This window comes from Colias croceus, chromosome 6, assembly GCF_905220415.1.
Source record: "Colias croceus chromosome 6, ilColCroc2.1".
NCBI classification, from domain to species: domain Eukaryota; kingdom Metazoa; phylum Arthropoda; class Insecta; order Lepidoptera; family Pieridae; genus Colias; species Colias croceus.
In genome coordinates, this window is record NC_059542.1 from 3,618,466 (window position 1) to 3,630,646 (window position 12,181).

Consider the following 12,181-nt stretch of genomic DNA (forward strand, 5'->3'; position numbering starts at 1 on the left):
GTTAGAATCAAGTTAGAGAATACGGATTATTTGGATAAAATTGACTTGCATAATATAACCTGAATATAAAAACACAATTGTAACGACAAAGTAGGTCAAGATTAAGCAAAATTTCATATTAATCAAGCCATAAATATTAATATTTATAAATTCTATATCTATATTTGTCAGGAAGTCCATCATAAGGAAACATGGCCCACTTACTTTCTAATTATTTCCTTTATAATACTCTACTGTTATTTAATCATATAAGATCATAATTTACGAGTCTGCAACATGCTTTTATGTTATATTTTAATAACATTTAAATACACACAAACGTTTAAGATTATGTTGTAATTATGATCGTGCTTGAACATTAATAATCTGGCTAATTAGCCTGCTTATTAGTAATCATTAAATTTGATTAAACTAATCAAACCGCGCTCCACTGAGAAAAATTTTCTTTAGCAAAGTACCAATTTAGCTCGGTTAAAAATTATTCTGCTGCATTCAATTAAGACATATTTAAAATATGCATTAAAGCTTTGCTAGTATTATACAAGCAAGTATTGCTAAATATTCTTGGCTATTATTAAAAAAGTACTTATTTATTTCAAAATTACCGACTCGGTCAATATTACCTTTACCGAATTAGGTTCAAAATAGACAAGCTTACGTTTTTATTTAATGATAAGCAAGTTATTTAATTTTAGACTTAACCATAGTTGGCTACTATTTACACAGAGTTCGGTTAAAAATAAACAAGCTTACATAATGATTGAATGACAAGTAAATCATTTAAATTTAGACATAATATTATTTGGCTAAAATTAAATAACTTTCTATGATGCATATAACCGTGTTTCTTACTTAAAAACAAACAAGTAACTTATCTATTGGGAGATAAGCACAGCTCGGCAATTAACAATGGAGCGAATACTATTTTTGACCGAGTAACTTGATAAAAATGAAACAAGGAATTGGCTGCGTAGCCCGCAAAGTCAGCCATTTCTATCAAATCATAGTCGAGTGACGAACGTGTCTGTTGAAGCGCCGCCTCAGCACCTACAAGGCAGATTCAAATTTACATTAAAAACTTTTCATCATCATTTTAATTCAAACTATTATAGAAGAGCAAGATGCAGAAGACAAACTATTAGGGCTCAAAAACAGCCATGGACAGCCGTAGAACTAAAGTGGCAAGACTCTACAGAGACGAAGCTAATTGCTGCAAAATAGTTAACTATAGCTCCAATACCTCAATACAATGAATATGCGGCTCTTAAAAAACCCAAAGGATATCTTCTGGTGAGTTCAATTTTTTTGAATTTTTTGTCTGCTTTAGTTTAATTACTTTTGTATAATATTTACTTAGGTTTTTTTTATTTTTTACAGCTAGAAAAAGATTGTGAAAACCAAAGGACAATATATCACTGAAAGCTTCCCCACAATCAAGCCAAAAATATTTGAATTAGTAAGTTACTTCTGATCAAGCAAGATATTGTCATATACTTATTACTTTATTAAATACCTATTACTTTAGTAAATTACATTAGGTAGGATATAGTTCCCATATAATATGTAAAGAGCTTATTGTACTTTAATTTTTTTTTTGGTGCAAAAAATGTTTAAGTTTTAGCATTTATGATCATTTTCCCGACGACGAATGTGAATTATGTTTCAATGAGAATAAATTCAAATGTTTAAAATAACGGTTTTACTTGGTGGGTTGTAATAAAATTATTAGATCAAAAAGATTACTTATTCTCCTAACTTATTCTATAGTTTTTGCCTAAACTTTTGACTTATCAAATACATATAAGTACAATATTTAGATGTAGTAACTTGCTTACATTACCATAATGGTTGTTTGTTTTTATGTAAACAAACCTAAACCACTTTCATTATAGAACAAACTCCAACATCGCGAAATAAAATCAGCTGTTCCGTAGATTTTGGCAGAGTAGATAATTCCACTTTTGTATATGAAACAGCTGATATTTCTTTTACGATGTTGGATTTGGCTTTGGATTAGGTATAGACCTAATTAAAGTTGTTCAGGTTCGTAGTGTGAGTCATTCCTTAAAAGTTTACTCATGATTTATATTTAACCCTGTTATTGTGAAAATTAAAACACAAAATAGTTATTGTTTCTTGACATTGTGAATTGTGTACTATTTTTAAAAGTAGTAGTATCTAAGTGTAAGTAGTATGTTACTTGAAATGATTGTATCGTGTACTGAATAAAGCTAATTTCATTAATGTGCATAATTTTCTTTCAGTTTCTTATAAGTTTTTGGTGTGTCGGTAAAATGAGTGTTATTTTCCTACATGAACGTTTCATTGGCTTTTTTTCCGACATGCCAAAATTTTGCCCCCTGCACTAATGACAAATGACAACATATCGAACTAGGTAAATATTTTCAGTATGAGCTGACTTCACATTGCATACAGGGTGTAACAGAAAGGGGTTACACATCTAAGCAGGGCGTGATGTACCTACTGATGAAACTGAACAATTTTCCCAAAGAACATAATGTCAAAAGATGAAAATAATGGAGAGGTTTAATTTTTTTTTCATCTTTCGACCCATTTTCCTTGGGAAACGTTGTTCAGTTTCATCAGTGCATCACGCCCTGTTCGGATGTGTATATCCCCTTTCTGTTACACCTTGTATAGGTTTTACAAACATTCACAGGTCAGCTTATACTGAAAATATATAGCTTAATATGTGTCGTTTGAATTAGTACTTGCAACAAAGTATTTTAGCTATGGTTACCTAATAAACCCGCCTAAGAATACAAAGTAACTTGGCTAAATATACCAATCTTAATTGACTAGAAAGAACAGAGTATATTTAGTTATAGTTAACCAATGAACACGATTGACAGTACCCAGTAACTTGGCTACGTATACAAATTTTCAATTGAGTAGAAGTAACAAAGTAGATTGGCTGTCCCTACCCAATAAATATGATTAACATTATCGTGTTACTTAGCTAGTTTTACGCAACAACTTTGCTAAAAACAACAGAGCACGTTGGGTATTGTTAACAGAGTAACGCGATTCACTATAGTAAGTAGGTAAGTTATATTTACTGAGTGAATAGGTTAAAAGCAACAAACCTTTAATACGTATTTTTTGACCAGCTTAGTGGGTTTATATTACCAACATACGTTAACAAAGTTGACTTGTATAATTTTAGCAACAAACTTTGCAGGCTCCCTCCGAAGCAAGTTACTCGGTTGTAAATAGCAGCAACTTGTTTATTTATAGCCGTCACGTTTTTTCAGATCGGAATGTCGCTTTACTAGTATCAATGTTAAATTAAATTAAATACACGTGATAAGAATTATTTCTAGTTCAAGGGTATACTCCACTTAGTACTATAAAGGTTTATGTTGTAATTGCTGCTGTAGACGATTCCATAAATAGTTTATTCCACATAAATCATAATTTATATACGAGTACTCAGTATATACTATTTTAAAAGCTTTTTTACAGCTTTTGTCAACTCATAGTAAATTGTATTTTATCAATACGTTTTGTAACTAAGTAAAAGTGTAAGTAAATTAATTAAAACTATATGAAGTTGGCATGAAATTCTTATGCTTTAAAGATTATTAATATTTTTGTATTCGCATACGAATCTACGTAAATAGAAACTAGATTGCTACTTCGTTGGACACTAAAAGTTAAAATTATACACAAAATAAAGCTAGGCCCATTTATTCAAGTCCCAAGTGGAGCAAACTTATAGGATCCCCTAAATTTGAGTGAGATAAGTCACCCCAAGCCGAAATCTGATTTACTGACATTACTGGTATCCAGTTACATTACCACCCTTGATTACACCGCGTCCTATTAAATCATAACATTTTATTTAGAAGATATATCTGTTTGTTATTACTTTACTTTTTTTTACTTTTACTATCTGGCGCAGTGACCCCAAAGTGGGTCTTGGCCTCCGACAACAAAAGACGCCACTTGTCCCGGCACAGTGCGATGTTTTGCCAGTATCTTCTGCGCAGTGCCACGAGATCGTTATTCACTTGGTCCGCCCAGCGATACTTAGGACGGCCAACCGGCCGTCGGCCTGAGGGACGCCCCAAGTAAACCCGCTTAGCAGCCCGATCATCTCCCATCCGCAGAACGTGGCCCAACCATCGTAGCCTATGCGCTTTAATCTCGCCTAAGATGTTTGGTGCAGCAAAAAGTTCCTCCAGCTCCTTATTGGTTCTGATTCTCCAGCTACCGTCGTTTAAGGGTATCGGGCCCAATATTTTACGGAGTATTTTGCGTTCCGTTACGAGAAGCTTCTTTTCTTCTTTTTGAGTGAGATTCTGTTTGTTATTAAAATATCTTTTGGTATTAATGACATAGATAATTAATTACCTACTACTGGAGAACCACTAATTCATCCGCGAGGTTGTTTAGGCATGCTAGAAGTAAATCGATTACCTGCTCTTCATTACGTAATATGTTTAAAAAGGTTATAGGGTTCATGAATTTTTATTTTCACCGATAAAAAATTACGCTTATGGAGCATTAGAAACTTCCAAGTTATAGAAATTTCATAATAGGTAGGTATGCTTGGTAAATTTCGAAAGCTATGGAAGACTACTAACTTGCTCTACAATACCTACTACGTCTTATGCTTTTACTAAACCATTTCATATTACTGTCTCCAGACACCCCGACAGAGACATATCCATTAACGCGCTTGCTCTAACACCAGCTAATAATTCATTCAGCCATGTTAAGCCATTCGAACACAATTACATCTGTTATTTAAAACTAAACTATCGTCCGACACCCTTCGTATCAGCTCATTTAACCCCCTACAACAATGGACGTGATGCTGGGGCGGTCGAAGTGATTCCCGTTTAGGTAATACTGCACTTGGGGACGTAATTGGGATTTTAAATCGAGTCTTTGTCTTACTGTGGCGTTAATGAGATTAATCGAACTCTTTTTATGTGTTTTAAAATGTATTTGGGAGTAATTTTAGAACCAAGGAATAAATAACTCATTCATGTCTATAGTAGTCCAATTTTTTTAGAAACTTAAAGTTTATTATTTAATAAACTTTTACCCGATAAACGAATATTTAGTTTTTGTTTAATGTTCTGCTTAATTCATCTCTGGTTATAAATTGATATTATTCAAAAGAACTCCAACCCTCTTTCGAAAACTGAGTGAACTCCATAAATCAATCAAACTTTGAAAACAAAGATCATAATTCCTACGCAACGACTCTTCTAGAAAACTTAAATTACTCTTTTTCCGCATTTGGTACGAGTGCGAAAAATCTTCTTGACGGGCTGAGAAATTGATGGCGTCGAAAAAAAGTGGCAGTCAAAAAACGCGGGAAAGTTTTCACGTCAGCCGAGTTTCACTTAGACAAGTTCCTACATCCATTTGGAAGTTGCTCGTATACGTACGACAAGATGACAAATTTTAATGAACCTAAGCGGGCCGCTAATGTCTGCGAACTGCGTAATGGGAAAACTTTGAAGTCTCCGGCCTCCGCCCTGTACAAGATCAATGCTGAGTTTCGATGCTTAGTTGGAATATCACGTTGATTATTTTGAAATCTTACGTGTTAAATTGGATTGGTTTGATAGACGTTGGGTTGGTTGTTGGTTGAATGTAAATTCGACTGGACAGATTTGGAAGAAATTATGCTACACAACAATAATGATAGTTTATGAACTGCTTAAATACCTAGTTTTCGCTAATGATATGACATTAACTTTTCTACACCCTTTTACTTACTTGGTTTTGACTACGAAACATTGTATGCTTTCACGAACTGTGTCAGCAAACATTGTTGTAGATGTCTCAATTTACGTCAGGATATTATTAATTATTTGTAAAATACTAATGATTATTTAAAATCATACGGGTGTAGACCAGGAACCAAAAAAACGATCATCAAACTCAGCAGTTCATAAAGAAGTAAGTATTAGAAGGTTTCTCGACATGAGAATCAACCAGACAGTCTAGTTCTCTCGACCATTCCAAATCAACAATAGCTTACAAATTTTAAAATCAACACCCTATAACAATAAAAAGCGCAATCAACGTGACGTGTGCCATTTGAACTCTTTCATAGAATTAGCGGAGTATCCATTACATTATAAATTCGCCGTGTTATATCGGTGACCAGAGAAAAAATTTGGGGTCGCGTGATTGTGATTTAAACGGCTAACCCCCGGGTAAGGGCGGCGTTGGCGTCATCCATCATACGCTTTACATATGTTTGAATAAAGCTCGTGGGAAAAGGATTTCCTCTCAGAAGTTAAGCGGCGTTTGGCAATAATATAGGGTGTGCTTGTGTTACTGAGTTACGCGGACTGTCTCTGTTTAGGAGTACCTAGTAAGTATCAAGTTGCAAATATTTAAATCATGTTTAAATGTGCCGTACCCACTATTAAAATTCTTATAAAATGTTTTTTTTATAAATAAAGAATGAATTATAGAATAGATTATATTTTGTTTTAATATTTTGTAAGCCTACCTTATCCCACAGGAAATAAAAGGAATTTAAATTAACCGAATATAATCGCATCATTAATTATTTCAACTTCAAGTAGTTACTATTTTGTTTTTACATAACAATCACTTACTAAGTACACTGTTTACAATAACTTGATAACGATCAATCTAACAAGAAAATCCTATAAAACACAGCCAAAAACCGTCTCATTTTCTCCCATACATTCCAAAATCATATCCATCCCGAACTACAAATAGTGGATTAGGGCAGTTAGCAAACAAGGCGTTGCTGTCGTGTGCCGTCGCCCTTACAACTAATGTTGTATTAATGTCTATTAGAAGCCGTGCATTGTTCTCATACTCGATTTATAAGGATTTATTTGACTAATGCGACGTGCTAAGCCGGCTCCTTTCGCACGGAGTAAACAGAGTCAAGTAGTATTGCGTTAATAATCGCCTGTATAATAAGGTGATGACGGATGTTTGCTTTGTATATTGCGAAGAAGGAAATTTAAATGTGTAGGGAAAGGTTTGGAATAAAAATGAATGTTATAAGACTTTTTAGGTCTAACAAATTAAGCTTGCAAATCAATATTAATTTGGTCAGTCTAAATGTTAAACCTATAACAATAAACAATCCTAGAGTTAAATTGTGTTTGTTTTTATACATATCAGACCTATAAATAATACTTACACTAAAATTAGATAAAATACCTACACTAATGTAGGTGATGTGGTGGCATTCTTTTTTAAACAACAACATGCGAATGAGTTTGAAATTGAAATGGAAAATATAAAAATAATATCTACAAATAAAGTTGCAGAAAACTATTTTCTGAAAGTATTTCCTTTGAAGGATATCTTACTCATAACTTCCAACGCAAACCAAGCGAAGCAAACTTTACTACGTTTAATTTCACGTCATTTCATAACTAGGAGTGAACTTAGATATCTGTTAGGTATATTCACAGCACACTTGTGCAGGAAAACTTTTTTTTTTAATCAATATTTCTGGTTTTTTTTTAATCATTCATAAAATCTTTCCCGATTAATATCATTCAATAAAAAAATATTCATAACTAGCATTCCGCCCGCGGCTTCGCCCGCGTTTAAAAAAACCCGCATAGTTCCCGTTCCTGTGGGATTTCCGGGATATACATATATGTTTATCCAAGTTACCCTCTATATATGTATACTAAATTTCAATGTAATCTTCAGTAGTATTTGCGTGAAAGAGTGAGTAGGTACATCCATCCTCACAAACTTTCGCATTTATTATAAGTATTACATTTCCCAACGTGTAGAATCAACAAAGCTAAAAACAGTGTAATATTTATGGCTATTAAAATATTATATAATATTAAATAATACATCATTTATTTTGATAAGGGTTAATACCAAGGTACAAATAAAGAGCTTTTTGTAGCGGTGGTATTTTAATTTCTTTTTTTCAATAAAAAAACGCTTATTGTGACATGACTGTAATAGTTAGAGATATGCTGCCGCTGATTTTTTGTAGACAATGGTGTGTTCTAAAAAAATGTAGTATATCATTTTGTTCTATCATCAACAGTTTTCGCAGCGCACGCGATGTAAGGTAGAAATATAGCCTATGTCACTCAGAAATGATGTAGCTTTCCAACAGTGAAAGAATTTTTCAAATCTGCCAAGTAGTTTCGGAGCCTATTCAATTCATACAAACAAACAAACAAAAAATCAAACCTTTCCTCTTTATAATATTTGTATAGATTATCCTGGGCGTAAAATAGGATACTTTTTATCCTGGAAAAATACGTAGAAAAAAAATTAATCTTAATTCTTCAGTTTTATCCATAGACGTTGTTCTGTAGAGTGTAGAACCGCGAACACACGTTCCGTATTATTATAGGCCTAGCCGTATTTGGGTCCAATAGATATTTATAAGATGTCATTGTCAGAGTTACTCAAAATGGAGAAACAAACCATCCACGCGAAGACCGACATCCGCGCGGACGGAGTCGCGGGCGGAAGCTATATAAATGGGACTGTAATAGTTAGAGATATGCTGCCGCTGATTTTTTGTAGATAATGGTGTGTTCTAAAAAAATGTAGTATATCATTTTGTTCTATCATCAATAGTTTTCGCAGCGCACGCGATGTAAGGTAGTTTTTTGATATTTTTTTCACACCTTGGATTACGTTATAGTAATTTTAGTAAGGATGCCTATTTTTTTTGAAAATGAAATATAGCCTATGTCACTCAGAAATGATGTAGCTTTCCAACAGTGAAAGAATTTTTCAAATCTGCCAAGTAGTTTCGGAGCCTATTCAATTCATACAAACAAACAAACAAAAAATCAAACCTTTCCTCTTTATAATATTAGTATAGATTTGTAGTTATAAATGTTGGTATCTATTACCTACTTACCTATAGTTTATTTTCTATCCTTAAAATTACTCATCTTTACATGCTATTGAAAAAAAGAATAAACCGACAGTCTTATTGGCCACAAAAATATATCGTACAAAACCCCATGAACATAAATTCACTGAGGGCTCCTTATCACTAAGCAACACACGTGTCTAAATCTGATCCTATTACGACCTGCAACCCTTATCTAGCGATAAACCATTGAGATTGTACTGGTAGAACTTTAACCGAAATTAGATTATAAATGCTATTGAATAACTTTACATTTTTTATTTGATTTTTTGATTTAGCGTATGACATCTACATTAAAGAGGAATGAGTTAAATTAATAATTGTTTTGTTTGGGTAGGTTAGGTAAGTAGGTACCTATTTATTAAATAAGACAAAAGAAAATAAAATAATAACAGGCGCATTATTTTGTTTACTTACATGAGATTGAATTGTTGTGATGTTTTATAATGTATATATTGATGTGTAAAAATGATTTATAGTATACCTAATATTATTTTTTGAATTATAAATTTGAATTATTTTTTACAGATTTTCAAATAAGGTAAAGTCAAACAAATTTACAAATAAAGTGAAAGAAATTAAACAAGTGAAGATTATTTAGCAATTCCTTACATCACCACGTTATCCATAAAATCATCAAGTCTTCTTTTTGATAAAAAAAATCTACTTTTATCTATTTTATTAATATTACATTATGATTAAAAATATTTTTATAACATTCCATCAATTGATCTCATTACCGCCGTTTCACTTTACACTTCCTGCCCATTCGTGTGCAATCTGTAGTGTGCAAATCCGTTAATCTTATTTGGCGGGTAGTCAGAGCGCACGTGGCGCCGCGTGGCGGCAAATCAACTAATCTCGGAGACGTACGCGTCAGCGGCGGGCGGAGCGCGTGCGCTTACCCGATAACGCCAAGAAACGCTATTCATTCCCGCTCTTTTGTCCCGAACAATCGCATATTTATTTATGATATTTGCTGCCAGTCAACCTGACACCCTTAAATACGATTTAGGTTACTGAAGCAAATGTGCACTGAAATTTTTAATGGATTTTTTTCTTCTCAGTGCATTAGAGCTTGATTGGCTCGAATCTCTCTTAAAAATTTTATAATAGTTACAACAAGCTTTAGAATCATCATGATACTTTTATTTGCTTAAAAGTTGTATGTATGTAAATTGTAATCTATACTAATATAATATATATCTAATAATTAATAATACATATTAATAACTCAGCCCCCGGAATCACAATAGAAAATCTATTGTGTCGTGGTCAGTTCGGGCCGCTCGGGGCTCAATGGGTTAAAAAGCTGAAGAGTTTGTTTGTTTGTTTGAAGGCGCTAATCTCAGGAACTACTGGTCCGATTTGAAAAATTCTTTCGGTTTTAGATAGCCCATTCATCGAGGAAGGCTACAGGCTATAATTATATATATGTTACCGGAAATGTATGAAATCAAGGAATTGTATACAATTCCTAGGAAATGTGTACAATTCCGATACCATTTAGGAAATGTATAAAATATTGTTTAAAAAACTATTTAATGCATGCATATGCTAGGAAATGTATAATCTTCCTAGGAATTGTATACAATTCCTATATCGTATTAGGAAATGTGTAAAGTAAATGCTTTCTGTATTAAAACACGTTGTTATTTTTTTATTATAGCTCTTATTGATACAATCGGGTAACAGTCATACCGTATAATTGTAATAATATTATGTTCATATTATTATCTTACTAATTAACATTTTAAAAATCAACTATCTAACTTTTAACGTAAATATCACAAAATCAACTTATATTAATTATTCTTATAAAATCAAATTTTCATTTTGCAAGTAATCAGTCCCCTCGTCCCGCTGTCCTCGCGTATATTTGGCGCAGTCGGATTGTATAATCCGCCGTATTACATTACAGCTAGCTTTTTTAATATGCCGAAAATTCGTCTTTTTCCAAAATTCTACAAAAAGACGGTCGCGAGCCGACGGAGCCCCACGAAGTGGGGCTCCTATTTCTGTGTAGTTTTAAAAAACACGAACCTAACCTAACCCACCCCCTTATCCAAACCAAAAATTTTTGATTACGAATTATCGGCATAGTTACCTACCTACTACAAAATGCCGACCGTTTGTAAACGGCCAGATTATATACAACTTGCCTACGACATATCAATATCTTAAATGTTTTACATTTCCGATAGCTATTTAGGAAATGTATAGATTTCCTAGGAAATGTGTATAAAATAATTTATTTCACACATTTCCGTACGATTTTAGGAATTGTATACATTTCCTAGGAATTGTATACAATGACGGATTACATACATTTCCGGTAACATATATACCATCACGCTAAGACCAATAGGAGCGGAGCCACAGATCACAGAAACTAAAGGAGCGGAGCAATGCGGATGAAACCGCGGAGCATATAGCTAGTAATATTATCGAATAGGATAAAAATCACCATGTTATAAGTTGGGAGAGTTCTATTCAATTCGTCAGTACATATGGTACGGGATTACAGGTTAAGAATTTACATAGTTTCTAAATTATTTGACTATGAAACACCTTATTTTAAATCTAACTGTTTTTTAGATATTTTAATTTGATTGTTTGTTATACATAGGTATTATAAAGCAGTGGTGAGCTTAATCAGCTGATATCTTAAAGTTTTTGCAAGTAAATAAGATGATTTTGATTTATGTTCTTCAGTAATAATTGTGCATGGATACATGTTAGTAGTCGTGACAGTTTTCTTTAAAAAATACCTTAAAAATACAATGATGCCTGTTTTGCAGACCTACCTAAAATATTATGTAAGTATCTATTTACGTTTTATCAGCTTTTCATCGAGCTTAAACAATCAATGTATGTTATAGAAATTCATAAAAAACAAACTTAGTTGCGAGCCGTGGCGAATTCTGGTTCTAGTACCTTAACATACATTGAGATAATATTACTACGTATGGAGGAGACACCACGAACAAAATCTGTGCGCCATTTTTTTGCTCTAAGTTTTAAAAATTATTATCTAGTTAGGTACTTACCGATGAAAGTTATTATTTTGCACTTTTCCGTATTATTTGTATTATTTGTGCAATATCATAACACACACGAAGGCATATTTGATGCGTTTCACTTTAAAACAAATAAAAAATAAGCGTGCAGTTAAGCCATATGGCGTATGTTGAGCGCGACAACGAGTACATAAGTGATGTAGGCGTTGTCGTCTCCATATTTATATCTCACATACGAAATATTATGACATAATCG

The 12,181-nt window shown here is 33.0% G+C and overlaps 1 long non-coding RNA gene across 1 annotated transcript; it reads left to right on the forward strand.

Annotated features, from left to right (window-relative positions):
- The first annotated feature begins 670 nt into the window (after positions 1-670).
- LOC123692821 lies at positions 671-2,244 on the forward strand. The gene is made up of 2 exons (XR_006751603.1): positions 671-1,290; positions 1,378-2,244. It is a non-coding gene; the product is annotated as an uncharacterized LOC123692821 (long non-coding RNA).
- The last annotated feature ends 9,937 nt before the right edge of the window (positions 2,245-12,181 follow it).